General features: G+C 32.9%; 1 long non-coding RNA gene and 1 pseudogene across 1 annotated transcript; both read right to left on the bottom strand.

The window, feature by feature from the left end:
- Positions 1-3,672: 3,672 nt before the first annotated feature.
- On the bottom strand, positions 3,673-5,596 carry LOC134248022 (uncharacterized). Its single transcript, XR_009987963.1, has 3 exons — positions 5,255-5,596; positions 5,011-5,071; positions 3,673-4,024 (listed from the first exon to the last, which is right to left on the bottom strand). It is a non-coding gene; the product is annotated as an uncharacterized LOC134248022 (long non-coding RNA).
- A 1,869-nt stretch (positions 5,597-7,465) lies between these two features.
- Positions 7,466-8,056, bottom strand: LOC134248023 (sarcoplasmic calcium-binding protein-like; annotated as a pseudogene).
- Positions 8,057-20,657: the final 12,601 nt, after the last annotated feature.

Here is a 20,657-nt window from a genome sequence, read left to right on the forward strand (position 1 = left end):
CGAGCCACTCGAGGTGCTCCGAGTGGTTACTTACAGGACTCTTAGATCATGTAGATAACTTACAGATATTTTAGCACAGGCACCTGAAGTATGGATTATACCCCCCTTTTTTAATGAAAAAAAATGTAAGAGTGTATTAATACCTCAAAAATATAAAAAAAAAATTCCCCGTCAAGCACATCTATATGTCGTAATATGCAAGCAGATTGTACTTTTTCTCGCGTTTAAAGAATGACCCTATTCGGTATAATAAAAATCTACCCCAACATTTTATATGATACTATGTACCTGTATTCGGTGACCAGATTTATACATTAATAAATAGATTAAATGCACTTGGTTAAACTTTGTAAACCTGAAATAATTTCATCTTAATTAATTAGGGATGTCAAAATATATATTTTTTTTAGTCGAACATTCGATTGCATTATTCGAACGATAGTCGACTATTCGGAACATTTTTTTCATAATAAATTCTTGATTTCCGTTTTACTTTTGTTTGCATAGACTATGCAAGAGTTATCCTTCTTTGGTGTATGCATTACGTATGCTTTTGACAGATATTCACAGGCATTTGACTTGTAGCTATTATGTTTACATGAAATTATATTTATTTAGTTTTAATATGCATCAAAAACTACCAGCAAATATTTTTTAAACTCATATAAATAAAATACGATAAACACAGCATCTACACGTCAGGTGCCCGTGTGACATTGTTAATACCGCGATTACCGTAACTTTAAAACAGTTAAATGCCCTGAGCTTAATTACAACACTACAATGTATGCGTGTTTTTATTAAAGTAATTATCAAATTATCAAAACTTGTGTCGGCTACCGTATGTGAACCTTTGAACATTACTAAAATAACAATATTATGGATACATGGAATGTAATGACTAAACAACTGTGTTTTCATTATAATTTTAGAAACAAAACCCAGCACAGTGATTCATAATTTATCAGAAAAACAATTGTTATTGACAATTATCAGATTATAGAAGAGTATTAAATTAATATGCATTTATACATTGATAATGAACAATCAACAGTTTTTGTTCAGAAAAATAATTTTGTCAACAATTTTTTCATAAACAGATAAATTTGTAATCAAGAGTTATCGCTCTTTTTTATCGTATTTTATTTAGTCGATAGTCGGTCGCTTTATTCGATAGTCGGTCCTTTCGACTGACAGTCGAATAGTCGACTATTCGTTGACATCCCTATAATTAATACATCGTCCACCTGCAATTCTTCTCCCATCTAAATGTCCAGTTAAGCACCATTCTTTTTAGGCCTTAATGTTCTTTCATATATTTAAATTCATCACTGTTACACATGTATTTTTATTATACCGAATAGGGCCATTCTTTAAACGTGAGAAAAAGCACAGCTGTTTGCATATAACGACATATAGATGTGTTTGACGGGGAAATTATATATTTTTGGGGTATTACGGTACTAGTATACACTCTTACATTTTTTTTCATTAAAAAAGGGGGGTATTATCCATACTTCAGGTGCCTGTGATTTTTAGCAGTACATGTTGTATTTCAGTCAATATTTAAGGATATTCGATCCTCATCCAGTAAAGATAACTATTTAATTTATAATCTGATTCAAAATGTCTCAAAATGAAGCTTGAAATTGAAATGTTTTCATGCAATTCTTTTTTATTTTATGCATCTCTAAAGGTATTACAACAAGCTAATTCAGAGAATCCCCTCACTTAAGCAAAAAGAATATGCACCGATCGGGAGGGGTATTCGAGTGGGACACTTTTAGAAGTGTGGAGGGGACCATAAGAGATAATGGTAAAACAATGCTAAATCTCAAAAGCTTCTCGAGATATCGCGCGGAAACGAAAGTGTTGGAAAAGAGTTGAAATTTGATTTTATGGCCTTGACTTCCGGACCTGAAAACACTAGGGACCTTTCTTCGGCTATAGGGAGTGTTTGTGTATAATTTCATTGAAAACGCTCATAGGCTTCTTGAGATATCAGACATGCAGAAAGTCAGACGGACAGACAGACCGAAATTAATGTCTTCCACTTTTAGTGAAAGCGGGGGACAAAAGTCCATATTTAAAGAAATCCAGTTTCCTTTAATATAGCCTTAAATACACATGTTTGTTGGCATGATATGAAATAAGAAATGATTTATGGTGTTTTGCAATGATAGGAAATGCTTTACACACTATGCATTAAAAATGATTGAAGTAAATAGTAGAAACTAAAGTACCGTATAAGTTATGTTTAACAGTACTATAATTTTCTTCAAAAGCCTTGATACCTAAAATTTACATCCTAAAATATATTTTGTTGATCAATTTTCAATATTAGGATTTATTTAAATAATAAAATGCTTTCTTTGTTTGTTATTACTGGAATTAACGGAAGCAGCTGTTGCAGAAAAAATACATAACCCGCGTAAGCGGGTTATGAAAATTTTTTCTGCAATAGCTGCGACCGTTAATTCCAGTAATAACAAACAAAGAAAGCATTTTATTGTTTATGTTTATATCTGTTTAAATAATCATTTAAAGAAGGATTAAAGAGTTTATTTATTGTATTAATGATGCGAACGTCTTTATACGTTTCATTGATGGAACAGCCACTGATCAAGAAATCTGTACAGGCGAAATGCCTAATGTAGTTCATACAGTGATTAACGCAATGGGGTTTCTTAAGAAATAAAAGGGAAAATATTCAGTGGATGTAAATATTAATTCATATTAAATAACTCTAAAGATTGCCAATAAGGATCAATCTATGGATAAATAGATAGAAATAACTAAAAGGCGTTATTTACATGATTTACATAATTATATTCAAAAGGGCGTCATTCCGCTTTCTGAAAAGGCGTAAGAACGCCTTTCGATCGGAAAGACGTTCGTACGCCTCTTAAGTTTCTTTTTTTCTCTCTCCATAAAATGATCCCAAAAGGTTTTCGTAAAATATGGAGTCTGAAGAATAAATACACTTTTCCGTACTTTTAAACTCCAGAGATATTTTTATGAGCATTTAAAATTATTCAACGCCTGATTTTCCGAACCTGACTACCTCAATACGGTAAAAGTTAAGCCTCATATATAGGAACGTCCTGGGAATATATCACATGTATTACATAAGAACATGATAAATTTATGCAATAAATTTCTTGTTCGATCAGTACTTGATTTTTGTTCTGTGGTGTAAGATATACGATTCACCTTATTTGAACTATAGGCGGTAAATGTTTAGATATTTGCCAATCATGATTGATGTGTAAGGTCATGTAGATATTAAAGAATTTTCTTTCATGTTAAATTGTTCTATTCAAATAAAGTATTTTCTCATTGTTGGTTCAAATTTAGCTATCAGATGACTATTGGAAGCTATTTTATGAAATATAAATCTCGTCATACAGGTGAGAGTATGAACACTTGATTAATTCTAAACCTTGATATCCAAAGATTTCTTTTCAACAAGATTTGGTTTGGAAAATGTAACATTATTCCCAATGATACAGAAGTAGTGTTACTTATATTTCATATTTCATTTTAATTGATTAACGGTAATTCATTAAGGTGATATTAAAAAAACAAAAAAACTTATTTTTGCCCGCCAATAAAGTAATAAAAAATATCATATATATTAAAGTTTTAATTGCAACAAAAAATAATGCATGTACAAAATATACAATATCGTAAAATTTACTATTTTTACGTTTATTTCTGCAAGTGATAATTTCATAATCAACCTCCCTTCTAACAAGATCATAGGCTATACATGTATAAAGAAAAATCATCCATACCCTGGATATTGTCTACAAGTCATGTTACCATTTCAATAAACCTAAAACGAATACACCAATCAGAATCAGCGACGTAAAAAGGACATCAGAAGACACTGCGTTGGTTCCATTTCCGGAGGTGAAGTTTCCGGTCGTTGTAGTGATTGGATTTTGATTTACCGTAACTATGGTAACAGCGGCGTTAGCGGCTGTGTTAGAAGCTTCTGTAGAGTTCGCCTCGGAGTTTTCTGTTAAACAATGAAAAAGATAACGTGTAACATAATAGTATTTGGAACTTTAGTACTAGTATTTTTAAATGGGGAGGGAAGGGGGTCCCTCTTCCTTTGGATCTGCAGAGTTATCAAAAGTATTCAGTGAAACTTTGACCCCCCTCCTTACAAAAGTGGACCTTACAACCACGAAATAGGATTTTTCTCCATTTGGAAAATGGATTGAGTTATGTTTTTTTTTTTCAAGATAAAAAAAGCAAAACGGAAAATTTTGCTTTCATTACAGAAGGATGTCCTGTATATACGAAACAAGGACCTGTGCTATTACAGTGTAATAACGGTTTGGGGAAATATTTAATGATGGAAGTAGTGAAACAAATATTTTAGGAACTGGCGATAAATAATATTTTGAGATGGCAGCTTGAATACACGCTAAAAAAAAAGCCGAAAAACCACGCTTTTTTATTCACAATGTATTTATTTAAATGGGTGGCACTGTAGCTACATGGTCGTCCAACCCAATTTTTTCAGACCAGCGAGCTACAAACCTACAGATAACCAATTCTGCAAATGGATTAAACTTTAAAAAAAGAAAAAACAGACTAAGTTGATTATTTTTAATCAAATGAATAATTTTTACTTGTAGCTCTAACATGCTAAATCTGCGGTAAACTGGTCATTTTTGCTTGCTTTAAAGAAAATGCAAAAACTTCTGGTGAAAATTATTTAATTCACTAAATTGCCTATAGAATTCTTACAGATTATACGTGTATCTTAATTAAATATTTCGATTTAATGACCTTTCTCACAAATCCATTAATTTGTCCCTCGGATCAGAAAATACACACACAAACAAACACACCCTTTTACATGCAAAAACACTTTTATAAAGTGATTTTTTTTATTTCAAAAGATCTGAAATGCCCCCTTTTCTTTTTTCCATTTTTTTTTTTTTTTTTTTTTTTTTTTTTGAATGAAATCAAACATGATAAGACAATAAATACCTTGAAAGCTTACAGCAATGAGTAAAATAACGAGGATCCTCAGAAGATGCATGGTTTTTATCTGAAAAATAAATAATAAAAAGATCACACAAAAACAGAATATTTTTGACAAAAAAAATATAAAAGAGCATAAAGAAAACGAGGCTAAACGCAGATTGAATCATCTTCAATTTTGCGATTTTTTAAAATATATTAAAGGCCTTATTTTAATTTCAAAGAATTTTCTTGGCGCATTTATACATACAATGTACTCTCTCCTTTTGGGCTGCAGGATCTTTGGCTTTTTGAATTTCTTTCGTATTTTGTTCGTGCTTAAATACAAGCATACTTAAATTAAAAGGAAGAAAAATTTATGATTGTGAAATATGGCACTTTATCTCCAGCAAATCAAAAAGCATGAAAAAATCCTGTACAACCCTCATATTTTACTGTGTCGCCTTTGTTGAAAACATTTTCACGATTTCTAAACATCCCCCAAAACCCAATAGATCTCAAAATCGACACATTTTAAGAAATCCTTTGGCAAATAATTTTGGCTCGGGGACTCAATGTCGTAAATCTGACGCATTTATAAATTCCAGACATGCTGGGTAGAAAAAAATTACGATGTGATTGCAACATGTTGTTTCTTAACGCCGTGATATTGTCCAATAATGCATGTTTAGAAAATGTAATCTCAGATGAGTGATACTTGAAGATATGACTGTCTTATTCTATAGATGTTCAAACAAGTACCTATTGCACTGGGGGGAAACCAGCACTGTTCTATGTAGCATTTAATAACACATACATCAAAGTCTAGCATCTTATTTAGCAGACGCAGAAAAAATTTATAAAACTGAAAATATTTCTAAAATTGTAAACTATATTTCTTTTAGGATTTCTTGGTTTGAAAATAATATTTATAACTTTCAAACTTTATATAATACGGCAATATAAAGCATGCATGTTATCATTTCGTTTATCTGGGGGGTGGGGGTATACAATACACACGAGGAAAATTATAGACCAGGAATTTTTTCTTTCGAAATTATTTGATATGTAGTATTCCGCCATGATTATTTTTTCTATTACATGTTTTGTGTTTCAACTTTAAGTTTTATAATGATATTAAAATTAAACGGGAAAGAGTATATATAATACTTAGACCACATTTTCTCGCTATTTTCCACTGTTATTGGTGTGTGTTCAGAAACAGTGCAGGGAATACAACTTACCTACTAACCCCACAGGCTAAAGACATTTTTCCTGCAAGAACTCCATTTTACCTGACCTAGACCAAAACCAAGCAATTATATCCACGGCACCCCCCCCCCCCCGAAAAAACTTAATTACCATGTACATGTTATAATCAAAATAAAGATCATCATACGAATATATATCTTGACCTTAGAATTTGACTTGCAATTGACTTGTAACTTTCGTCTAAGTTGCCATACTATCAAACAGAAAACTACCAATTGAAAAAATGTTGTCTTTGTAGGTTAGTTATATGGCCATTTGCACAATTTATCTGAATTTGGTAGTTATTCTCTGCCAGCCCCTCGTTCATTTTGTTTCATTTTTTGCTATAAAGTTTACATTAATTTGACCAATAGCAAACTATTAATATTTTATACGGGTCAGTCTAGTGCATGTGGTGCAAATAGAAAAAATAAATAAAAGAGGAAAAAAAAGAAAGAAAAAGATTTAAGTGATTTATGCATTTATTCAAACATCCGCAATTACAAAGGCACCTGCACGTTCTCAAGAAAGTCATATATCTTCTTTTTTTAGACAAATATAAGTACATGTCTAATAAGTAGCAATACATACACGATTCAATTTAAGTGCTTATTTCAAAGCATGTATATTTTAAAATTCTTTATTGAATAACTCAAAGTCATACGGCTCACCAGTATAAACTAGAGTGTTCCAAGGAACGCATGTGTCGCCCGCTTTTAGCTTCTATCTCTCTCTCTCTCTCTCTCTCTTACAATATACTTCAGAACGTAAGAATTTTTAAAATACACTGTACATGAACAAAATGATTATGTTATACATTGTACAATTTTGTTTTTATTTAAGGTCATAAATCATTAGTTTAGACATAGTTTTGTAAGGATAATCTAGATGTGAGACTTTTCATAGGGTGATAAAGTTAGGCTGGAATCTAACATCTACCAATTAACTGGCTTCTCTATGGACTGTTATACATAAATGGATCTTATATCGTAAAAAATAACATTATTCTGCTTTTATTTATATACACAAAATTTTATTCACAAATAAGATTAAATTGGATAGGGCAGCAGGCAAAGCTTATTTTAGCCCTCTCCTTACAGCAAGGTCAAGGTAAACGCATAGATCTGCTTTTGGGACAATAGTAGGAATTCAAGTTTTTAGAGACATTACAATAATCTTTTTTTTTGGCACAGCAGAAAATAAGTCAATTTTTAAATTAGAAAAATTAAAATTTTCATACATTAATTTATCAGTTACAAATACATATATATACTGATTATAAAAAAAATACAATACTAAGGCCTCGTAGATAATGTCTGGTTGCTTGCGTCGTCGTCTGCGATGAATTGGGCCCAGGCTTTCACTATGTGCTGGACCGTCGGTTGACCCTTGGTCGCCTTGAACACCTGCTAAGCTTTAGCCGCTTGTGCCAAATCTTCTTGACCAAAGACTCCGAATCCGAAGGCGAATTCCTGCTCTTCGATAGGCTGGTCCTTGTTTTCTGCAACGAAGGAAGCGATTTCGCCGAAACACCTCTCCATTTCTTGGTAGAATGCTGCCTAGTCTCTCTGGTACGATTCTCCTAGGCAGGATTGGAATTCTTCTTGAGTCAAAGATACTCCGGGGCCTTTACGAAAAATGTAAGTATTCCACCATTTTGTATTGTCAAATCCCGCTTGTTATTCACCCTGTCGCCCAATATTTTCCGCATTTCTTCAAACTTTTTGGCAGGAATTTTCATGTCCTCTATCGAGAGTTTATTGTCCTGGTTAGCATTTAAGGATTTGAACCATATCGCCCATTTTGAATTTAGATATTCCATATCTCCTGTAGAATACAAAATACGTAATTAATATTCATTGTAGTAGGGATTAACTAAAATATTTTCGTGTATTAACAGAAATCTATGGTGTCCCGATAGGGCCATTGCAAAAGTGTATTAGCGCGTTAGAAACAAAACGGAAGCGCGTTAATGACAACGCGCAAGCGATATAATGACAATGCGCAAGTGTGTTAATGACAACGCGCTAGCACGTTGATAGAAACAACACGCAAGCTCATCAATGACTATGCGCTAGCGCGTTAATGACTACGCGCAAGCGCGTTCAACAATACAAGAATGCAACAATACAAGAATGCAACAATACAAGAATACAACAATACAAGAATACAACAATAGGGCATTGTCATTAACGCGCTAGCGCGTTGTCATTAATGCGATTGCGTGTTGTTAGAATACAACACGCAAGTGCATTAATGTTAACGCGCTAGCGTGTTAATGAAAATACACTAGCGCGTTAATAACAACGCGCTAGCGCGTTGTTCACAACACGACTTTGCGCTAACACATAACTTTTTGTCATTAACGCGGTAGCGTGTTGTCATTAACGCGCTAGCGCGTTGACATTAACGCGCTATCGCATTGTCATTAATGCGCTTGCGTGTTGTTTCTAACGCGCTAATACACTTTTGCAATGGCCCCATCGGGACACCATAGAAATCTGATGCAGCAGATGACTTTGCGTAATGGAAAAAAAAGTAAATTTGCGTAATGGAAAAAAAAGTAAATTCGATAGAAGTTGCGGATCTTATGAGTTCCCCGTCCTCAGCCTTTTGTACCTGTATACCAGTTTAATACGTTTATAAATGCTTGCTTACGTAATAAAACAGGATGGCTGCCATGCATTCATATACATGTACATGTGTACACGATACATATACCGTACATGTTTATTTAGTGGGTAGTTGACGCAGACATCCATTGTGCCTTACATATATGTGCTTGAGTACATGTAAACATATTTGTCAGCATTTATAAATTCATATTTGTTTATTTTGCTAGCAAATGGATTTATTGCTGAATTATACGGGAAGAAGAATTGGTTAGATCGTAATTTAATTAATCATCTTGCAGTCCACTCATTATAATTGTCCTAAAATTTATTAATTCGTAAAGGACAGTTCCTGATCAAGTTCAATTTATTCATCCACACCAAAATATCGGTACTTGTAGTACATTAACATATGGTTAGAGGTACATATATACCTAAGGACTTGTACAACTTGGTCTTACAAGTATGAGATGAAACTCGTTTACTCTTTGAATGTTCAATAATAATTTCTTTGGACAAAACATGAATGGAATCATACAAAAAAAACATTGAAATAAAAATTTCTTCTTGATAACATAATGATATTGATATACATGTACTGGATTTCCCTGTTTTGACGGAAAATCTAACTTGTACAAGAGTATGTAGCCAAGCATTATTATACTCACAGGGGAACCTGCAATAAAACACACAGGGTTATGGAAAACACAAAAAACGTCAAGTACGTCAAGTACACATGTAGTAGGCCTTCATTCCATAGTCAGCACCCCGGATATATGTACTCCAAAGAAGCCCCCCCTCCGAAATTCAATTGTACGTGTACTTTATTTTTTCTTTTGGTTTTCTCAAAGTGCCTTCTATTTTTTTTTCCAAAGTGCGTTGCAACAATGGTTTCAACCCGAAAATCCAAACTGGAAAGTCAGTCACTGAAGAAATCGCAAAAACTCGATTTAATGTTGTTTGCTATATTGATTAGTTGGACGTTTTCATATTTGATTTTGCAGTATCGAAAATCGAGTTCAGTTGTAAACGGCGAAATTTCCTATTTCATTAATGGAGCCCGTTCTCTCGTTTTACCGGTATGTCAAATATAAGATTTTCGGAGTTGTATTCCATCTTATATGAAATTAAAAGAAAATTTATCATGTTAGATATTTGACCCCAACAATCTCGTTTGAATGAAAAAAAATTGCCCCCATTTTAGTGTAAGAAATATTAAGATTAAGTTTAGGATCAAAATTATTTATGTCGTTCTAAAAAAAAGCGAAATACAACAGCATTTTCGGATTTGTTCCCAATATGTTTATAGTTAAAATTGATTGCCTTTACACATTGTTACATGTTTCTATAAATTTTGATAGCATTTAATAAGGGATATTGTTTTTACAGTTATAATTACGCATAAGCCGAAGAGAGAAAAAAAACGGAAACTACAGCGGGCGCCGACAATATAATTAAATTTAATTAGAAGTAAAAAATTAGCTGCTTCCGTATGCTTGACACTTTTGTGATCTTTAAAATACTACTAATAATGTTCTCCTAATTAACTTCTTCTAACCTTAGCTTGAAGAATAGATACTTGGATGGTCACTTTCACGATTAACCCCGAAGAGACCAGAGATGGCAGAGAAAAGAAAGAAAGGTAGGATATTTTACAATTATTTACACCGTTTATTCTTTCTTCGCTTTTTGCTCGCACTGAGCAATGCTTTGGTCGGTAAAATATGCTAAATGAGAAATATATTAATTTAATCATTTATGTATTTCTGATTGCATGAATTTTTACGTGGAAAGTGTATAACTTATAAGTATTTTAGTTTGACGAATGTAAAGACCCAATTTTTTTTTTTTTTACCGTACGGTTACCTTAGGAGGGGGAGTGGTCTATGTAACATTGGTGTTATTTACCTGGAGACCCCCAATACTCAAGATGTCAAAAATTTGGTATACGTAGCATTACACAGGAAGTCTGTCTTTGGTAATCAAGGTCAACATTACGAGTTTAAAGCCTGATCTTGAGTCAAACTACTTGAAATAATCTATAAATCTAAACATTTCACAATAAAATTTATCAAATTTTATAAATAAACGCTTTCATTGATATCTTTTGAAGAAAACAATTATAAAGAAAAACAGCTTTTAAATTTTAACTTTAAAAAAATGTAAAATTAAAGAACGGATCACAATTAAGTTAAAACTGCATGAAAATCAATCATATTATCTATTTATTCTTTAAAAAAAAACTGTGAATATTAAGGAAATAAAAAATACCTAACAAAAGTGTTCCATTTATCCGTCGTGTGAACGTTTACAGCGATTGGATCTAAATTTTATGTTGTGGCTTTAGTTAGTAATATTTTCCAAAAATTGGTTTCATAATTTTGAGTGTTGTATGTTTACTAAATTTTATTGTTTTGCAAGATTTCTTTTCTGTATCGAGCATATCTGGATATTATGTTCGTTATCTTTACCTTTAAAGGAAATTCGAACAATATCTTACAATCTCGAAACTCGCGTATTCGAGCAATAATTCTAACATTTCTTTACAACATGGTGTAGATTGTATCAATATATTTACACAAAGATAAAACATGTGATGAAGGAAATTTTTGTAATATATGCTTTTTGTGCTAAATATCTTTTCTTTTTTATTTAATTCCATTGTGTTTTAATATTAATCGGCAAATATGAGTTTCTGTCGAGCTGTTTTTTTAATGATTGACAGGCGGTAAATTATTGATCTTGGACCGGGTAGATTTTTGGGGGCGTTAACGTTAAATTGGGTGTATAACTATGCACAAATTTACAATGTTAATCATTCAAATTACTGTTATTGTGACATTCACATTTAAAACGAAGTATAAAACATATACCCACGAAAATTCAACGAACTGTTTTTTCCCCCCTAAAAACCCTATACAAGTATTTGTTTTTAAAAAAATCACGAAACTTGAGGACAGTGTTTTTTTCCTATTTACTGTTCTCTGGTTGGCTCAGATTAGATAAATTATAAGTATATGTAAATTCCTTTTAATTAATTATCCTACCCTACAACACTCTTATTTGTACTTAATTAATATGATATGTAAACACAGTAGAAAATATACACTGTACATGCCACGTACAGTGTATATATTCTTGACGATTATTACCAAAGTTAAACGTGTGTGGTTGTGCTTGTATAAAATTTATATGTCACATTAATGTATTTAAGAAAAGTGTGGGTTAAATTTTGATGATATGAATTCTTTAAAAGTTTTAAACCAGTCATACTGTAGTGAACCATCGCGAATTGCGTGACTGTAGATGTATTTTCTGCAGTAATATAAGGTTGCCCTGTTGTAATCTAATCCAACCAAGATCATATTTTTATTTACTAGACATTTCATTAAAAGAAAAATCATTAAATTTTTTAAATTTAACATTTCACTATGTTTTAAAACTTGCATAATTTACTTTGTAAAATATTTTCATCAAAGGTGGAGAATGATACCAAAAAAATGTTCAGCGAAAGGCAAAATTAGCGTTATCTCGCTTGCTGCGATAAGATTTCATCGTCTCAAACCACAGTTCGGAGTCTACATACCTGACCAGATACAACTTTTTCTCCCATGAGAGAAAGGTGGGATAGTTCTAAAAAGAATCTCACCATTCTCCCATGGGATACTGAATTTACAGATCTTATATTTTTGAAAAAAAAGATGTTAATGAGTTCAACATCATGTTGCCTGTCTCTTGCACAGGAGAAAATTAGTATAGATTCTCAAAGGTATTAGGAATTTTCACTAAATTATCAATAGCCGACAACCCTCATCAATCCCTACTTCAACACCTCACCTGATGAAATTACATCATTCGATGGAATGGTATTTGAATGGTACCTATAAGGTCATTAAAACATCTTTTCCCGTGACTTTTCAGTGATCTTTCTGTTAGTACTCAAACGACTGAATGACAGAATGATGTCTTACAGTCACCGTGGTCTTCAGATATCTTTCAGTTGATACATTTTATGAAATAATCGGCTTATTTTTTAACTAAGATATTATTTTACTGCCATGTTTTCTTATAGACTGCTGTTGAATTAATCCATTTTCGTAAAAAAAGTTAAAGTAAGAAAAACACAATGTTTTGAAGATGGAGATTAAAATCAATATATTTCTAAAATTCGAATTGGGACACCAAGTCACCGTCACCTCAATACAACATTGAGAAACTCGGCGATGTGTACATATCTTGTGTACATTTTGTATATTCTATGTTAATTGCGCGAGTTTTGGGGGAATACTATTAATCAATTACGTATCTCTTGTACAGGATTATTGCAGTTATTAGCATCGGGAACCTGTTTTTTTTTTTTTAAAGATTAATGATAAATGTAAAGCTTGGAGAATTGTAAATTCTTTATCTGGAAAATTATGTAAAATTAAATATTGAAGGTTTAACTATAAAACTAGGGCTGAAAAAAAGTTTCTTTTATTTTGGAGCATTTTGACCGTTATCCTCGATTGCTTTCAGATTGACTGATTATTTATTCTTGTTACTAAAATTATAAAATTATGGAGAGAATAATATATGGAAATCGGAAAATTCATATACTCAGCATATACTTACAGACAGTCTATTATTTATAATAAACGCAATGCGTAATATCACAGTATTTTAATTGAATGTTATATTGTTAAAAGTGACATATATGCCCGATGGGCCGGGGCGTTTAAATTCCTATTAATATGTATTTGACAGCTGTTGTAATTGTACGTAACACGTCACTATAATAAACCATTTACTTACTTACTTACTTACTTATATGAACATGCATACCATTACGTTTAAAGAATTTAATATTTTATCGATTCCAAGCAGGATCCCTTCACAGGCACCTGACGTTACTTATTTTTCTTTTAATAAAAAAAAAATATACACATACCTAATAATAAACAAGGTATCCAACGAAACCCGCCATCTTGGATTTTCGAAGTAGGTCATCACTTGTTTTTTCGTCTGAAACTCCGTCAAATATATTCCCTGCAACCATATTCTTTCTGTGGCCAGGCTTTCGAGGTCTAAACTTACGGACACTGCAGGCAGAAAGGCGCATCACACTTGCAAATATTGAAAATCCCTTCAAACTACCTATCAACATTCCGAGAAATCGCCAAAAGGGGGCCGGAAGGTTACATACGACTTGAAATTCTTAGGGAAAGCCCTTTTTTGATTGGTCAATATATTTGTACGATTTATTTTTAAAAATAACCGGCGAAAGTTAGTACTTATTCCAAAAACAATAATTCAGACAATAATACAACGTTATACACATGTAAGAACATTCATTTTATTTCTCTCAATATATTTCGATAAAGCTTGATCAAAGCGATTATATTTTGTAAATATTGAAGATCGGCCTGATCATGCTAGCTGATCAATGAACATTTTCGAGACAAACTGAGTTGGTTTTAAGTCCCTACTTACATGCACTAAATATAATTAATAACACTGTCATTATTGATGCCCTGATTGAGTGCTATCCGTGCAGAAGATTGATTTTATTTAAAGTATGTACGCACGTGTGTGAGAAGGGGGGGGGGGTCCACACTAAAATTATCCCAGGGAGCGTTGAGATCTGCAATTTTATGTATTGCAATAAAGTAGTGGCATGGCGACATTTTTGTTTTTTTTCATTTCAATAATCGAATTATTTATTAAAATTTCAAAGTAATTAAAACACGCCACTTAAGATCCACCACAAAACTGACAAATACGGAATTCCATTAGCATATTGATGTAAACTTCCGGCCCCCTTTTGGCGATTTCTCGGAATGTTGAAGCAGTAGGTCGAGTTTGACGAGGGATTTTCAATATTTGCAAGTGTGATGCGCCTTTCTGCCTGCAGTGTCCGTAAGTTTAGACCTCGAAAGCCTGGCCACAGAAAGAATATGGTTGCAGGGAATTTATTTGACGGAGTTTCAGACGAAAATACAAGTGATGACCTACTTCGAAAATCCAAGATGGCGGGTTTCGTTGGATACCTTGTTTATTATTAGGTATGTGTATATTTTAAAAGAAAAATAAGTAACGTCAGGTGCCTGTGGATCCCTTACCTGGTCTTCAAATGTTCTATATCAAATTGCTAGAAACGTATCATGCATGTAGTTTTTTTTTAGGGGGGGGGGTCTTTCAAATTTTAAAGCTTTCGAAAGAGTACATGCAATGCACAAAGGTCTCATTTTTAAACAATATTAAACTTATCAATGGTGACTGTATATCTGCATGATGGTATGCTACATTTCTACTTATCTACACATATCTCTAAAGGGTATGTACAAGGATCTGTTACCTTCAAAACCAGAATATATTTTTGAAGGACTGGTGTACCGTTGGGTTCTGTTTTCGGACCACTTTTATTTTTTTTTCATCTATATAAATGATGTTGCTGAAAATATGATTTCAATGTTTAGTTAGATTGCTTGCGAATGTAATCACTCTCTTTAAATGATCATCATACAATGTAGATGTTGAATACAAATTAAATTATAGGTTATACATATTTTGGAAACAAGTGGCTTCTTAAATTCAACGCATCCAGGACAAAGGTCATACATATATATTTCGGTACGAAAGGCATTTCCAATGGTAGGATTTTTAGTCCCATCTAAACTGTACCACGTTTCTCCCATGGGAGAAAAAACATTCCACACAACAACACCTGACACCACAAATGTTACATTGCATTACTATAAATGTCCGTCTGTCTTTACGTCCGTCTGTTGCGCACTAGGATACCCATCTTTAATCTGCAACTCCTCTCATACCACTGAATGAAATTTGATGAGACTTTCACAGAATCTTTATTGCATATTGCCATTGTGCACCTCCAATTTTTTTTTTTATCCGACTCATATTTTGGGTTTCCCATAGCAAAACATGGACACTGCCATTATATTCATATGGTAGGCGGGGTATCATTAAGTGAACTTGTTGAGTCACATTTTGTCCGCCGTCACGAAATGTCCGCCTCACTGCTGGTAAAGTGCGAATCGAGAAAATCTTGGTTTCGGACACCAGCTACTATTGGCACATGTAAATTATCTAGTTAAATACATATTTCTTTATATAAAACAATAATCACTTTCTAGAAAGCAAAATTAAGAAGTTAAGCGACTGGATTGCTTTTATACCCCAAAAATGCTCAATATCGAAACATTACATCTAAACGGCTGTTTACATCGTGTTATTCATGTACTCGCATTCGAATGATGCATTAAGTACTACAGGACTGATTGGACAGCTAAGTGGGTAAATTTAACTTTAATGCAACGTTATTTAATGCCCTGAACACAAACAATGTGCTTGAAATGAATTATTTCCATGGAATTAGTCAATAACTAGCAAAATCATTTTGTAGGTGCTACAATTGGTTTCTGTAAAATTTCGACACAGGCGACTTTTTATTTGTGTAAATGCGACAACTGGTTTACGTCTCTGAGACTGTTGGTTTATGCATGTTACTTAAAGTGAATATTATGAAATTATTCAAAATTGCATGAAAAGAATAATAGTTTTAGTAGTTTATAGTAATTTCTGACCATTCCTTGAAGCAATAAGAAATGTTCCATCAATTATTCTTAAGGATATTGTGTTTTCTTTTATATTCTTTTGTTACTTTTAAATGGAGTGATATTGTATAAATGAGCAAGATGATGACACCAAAAAATTTAAACCTTCATCCTTCCTACGTATACATTGATAAAAATGTCACGGGTCTGTATGTTTAATAAATAGACCGGTGTCTTTATGCCATTCAAATATGAGTATATTTTGTTGAGATATTAAAATATTCCATACAAGTTAATTATCGGAAATACTTAATGCCTGTCCATGCCATCTTTCCAAGTCAAAGGTTAAACCTATTCATGGAGGGGATATAAAAGTAAAAGACTCTTACATGCATCAAAGTCTGTTCCCTTCAAATACATGTAGGGTCGTGGCTCCATTCTTATTAAAGAGAGGTCAATCTTTTTTCCTTGGAGGGGGGGGTGTTCAAAGGTCTTTTTGTTTCTTCTACATGCGTAGAAAGTTTGTAACTTTAAAGTTCTAGATAGTCAATCGAAGATGACTTACAACATGAATCTGGAATTATTTAAATTGAACTTTGGAATAGAACCTTAATGAACAAATACTCCAGTAACATATTTTAGTAAAACAAGCTCATGATTTTCATAAATGTTACCCAATATAAACTAACTAGAGTTAATTTTGCATTTTTAAATCCTCTATTTTTTCACATAATAGAATAATTTATGTGTGTGTGTGTGGGAGGGGGGTATATATATATGCAATATATTTTAAATATTTGATAGAAGCAACCAATCCTCGAATTGGAGATATATGTTTTGGGAGTTTACTCAAGAAAATTGCACTACCTGATGTGTCGATATTAAATTCAAACGTATTTCTCGAAAAACAATATATTTATGATACAGCAGTAAAACGTCGCACCTTGTGAAACAGAACAGTAGCCAAACGTAGCAAATACACGTGCCAAGAGTCGCACATACAGCAACCATATATACTCGCAATGTTATCAGAAAACTTTATATTGCATCAAATGTTTAAATGTTGTGAAACATTAAAGAAATCGGAAATCATAAATGATTCATATAGTATATACTAATATCACTATATTTCCATTTCTAATTTTTTTCTCTGCGATAACTCTTTGAAATATTTCTTGATAATTCTGCCGGAATGTAAATTAGGCAGGTCGATAGGTCAGGAGCTAAGGAGGCCTAAAATGCATGCAGATCTCGTGCGCATCTGTCTTCTCTATGTCTGACGCTAAGGAGGCAAAATGTGCATGTAAATCTCGTGCGGCTGCGTAGGTGTTTGACGTCATTGGGCGATGACTTGGCATGGAAGTCCTCGTGTAATTTAAGTCTATGTCTACATTTTTAAAGTCTAAATCTACCATTTTATTTCACAATGAAATGAAAATACATGTGTAGTTAACATGCCAGGGACATCAACAACAGTGGGAAACACGTGGTAAATTTAGCATAACGGGCTTCGCCCGTTATGCAAATTATCCCATGTTTCCCACTATTGTTGATGCCCTGGCATACTCTCCTAACTAGACAGTGATTCCTTAATTTAACACAAATAATGCAGCGTTAATCGATTTTAACACGCTAAAAGCAAATATGAATAATCTAGTAAAATACATTGAACAGGTGTAATCTAAAGCAGTTACTGGATTGGTCCTTATCTGTATTCAACCAACAAGCAGTTCTACTGCATGAAACCATACTGGACATTAATAATTACGTCTTAATCAAATGTTCTCTCATTTCTGATAGTTAAGTTGACATAAACTGCCTCATTGATGTAAACCAATAGTAGCTGGTGTCCGAAACCAAGATTTTCTCGATTCGCTCTTTACCAGCAGTGCTTTTTAGAAAAAAAATCGTCACAATATGTCCGCCGTCACGAAATGTCCGCCCCCTACAAAATGTTCGTCCAAGATTGAAAATAGTGTTATATTGCTAACAACACCTCTATTTTTTAGCTCATCTGAGACGAAGGCTCAAGTGAGCTTTTCCGATCAAAATTTGTCAGTTGTCGTTCTTGCGTTGTTGTTGTTGGCGTCATTGTAAACTTTTCACATTTTCATCTTCTTCTCAAGAATCACCGGGACTATTTCAACCAAACTTACCACAAAGTATCCTTGGGTAAAGGAGATTAAATTTTGTTCAAATGAAGGACCAAGTTCTCTCCTAAGGAGAGATAACTATGAAATAGTGAAATATTAATGGCATCTTTTATAAAATTATCTTCTCAAGAACCACTGGGCCAGGAAAGATGAAACTCATTTGGTAGCATCCTCAGGTAGTGTAGATTCAAGTTTGTTCAAATCAAGACCCCCAGGGGTATGATGGGGCCATAATGGTGGGTCAAAGTTTAACATAGGAATACATAGGGAAAAATCTTTAAAAATCTTCTTCTCCAGAACCATTGGGCGAAGAGAGATGAAGCTCATGTGAAAGCATCCTCAGGTACTTCAGATTAAAGTTTATTTATATCATGACCCCCGGGGGTAGGGCTCGGCCACGATGGCTGATCAAAGTTTTAAATGGGAAGATATAGGTAAAATCTTTAAAAATCTTCTTCTCAAGAACCAATTGTCAGGAAAGATGAAACTCATGTGGAAGTATCCTCTGGTAGTGTAGATTTAAGTTTGTTCAAATCATGACCCTGGGGGTAGGATGGGGCCACAATATGGGGTCAAAGTTTAAAATAGGATTACATGGGGAAAATCTTTAAAATTCTTCTTCTTAAGAACAGCAAAGCCATTATTGGTCATAGTTATATGGAAGCATTTTCATAAGGTGTAGATTCAAGTTTGTTTGTTTGTTCAAATCATGATCCCACTTGAACCCACATTTATATTTAGATTTTTCAATACTGAACTGATTTTTGCTTTTAGTTTTACATATCAAGTGCTCAGGTGAGCGATATGGCCCCTGGTCCGTCTTTCTGTCTGTCTGTAACGCTTTCGTTTCCACACGATATCTCGAGAACCCTTTGCTTTTGCAATGAAAAGTAATATAAAATATTGATTTTGAGGTCAAAAGGTCAAAGGTCAAGGTCATAAATAAGCAAATTTCAGAAATTAAACCATTTGAGCTATTGCAATGAAATTTTATATAACACTTTCTATTGATTTTGAGGTCAAAAGGTCAAAGTTCGCGTAAATTTATACATTCTGACTGTTTGATGAAGAGAAGCTTATTCAATGTAATTTTATACCAAAACGGACGTCTCTCGCCCCTCCATCGCCCCGTTTGTTTTATTAGTATTTATAGTATTACATGTCGCTATTTTTAGCGCAGGGGCAGGAGAGTTATTGCGTATAAAACAGGTTTGGAGTTCTTATTACATCTATTAGAACTGTTTAATAAAGGCTAAATAAATCAAACACAATGGATTGTGTGAATACCGAACATGAAAACATGAATATATACATGTATGTGATTTTATTTGCATATAGCAATATACTGGTCTAGTGGTTATGTCTCTCTTTTTAATGAATCTCGGTCGATCCTTTCTTTTTTTTTTTCTTTTTTTTTTAAAACCATGTGAAATGAAAAATTTATGAGGTTATAAAATCATCATTACAGTGTGATAAATATTCCATATAAAAAAATCTTCTGTACACATAATAAAGGCAATCAAATCTTTATATGCATATTGACATACATGTATTTTAATTGTCTGAAGAATTATTTTCATACAAAATCTATAAATTGCTTCAATTTTTGCATTTTGTTGAAAGTAATATAAAAAGAAAACAGATATTAAACTTTTTAGTGCATTCACCTTGACGTGATGAAGATTCTATCAACGGACAAATCTTTTGGAGAAACTGACAAGAGAGTCAGGTAAAACTAGAATTTCCGAATATACACTGTAAACTTAATGTCAAAACCAATTTTACAGAAACTTCTGACAAAATTGTCTGAAGAATTATTTTCATACAAAATCTATAAATTGCTTCAATTTTTGCTCGAAAAAGAAAACTTTACTTTTTAGCTGATCAAAACCTGTCCGTTGTCTATCGTTGTCGTCGTAATCTTTTTCACATTTTCATCTTCTTCTCAAGAACCACTGGGTCAATCTCAACCAAACTTTGCCACAAAGTATTCTTGGGTAAAAGGGATTTAAAGTGTCACACCTTTTTCAAGGGGAGATATTTATGAATTAGTGTAAAATTAATAGCAATTTTAAAAATCTTCTTGTTAAGAACCACTGGGC

The sequence above is a fragment of the Saccostrea cucullata genome, unplaced genomic scaffold (assembly GCF_032062105.1).
Source record: "Saccostrea cucullata isolate Sc308-1 unplaced genomic scaffold, CSIRO_AGI_Scuc_v1 ctg502, whole genome shotgun sequence".
Lineage (NCBI taxonomy): Eukaryota > Metazoa > Mollusca > Bivalvia > Ostreida > Ostreidae > Saccostrea > Saccostrea cuccullata.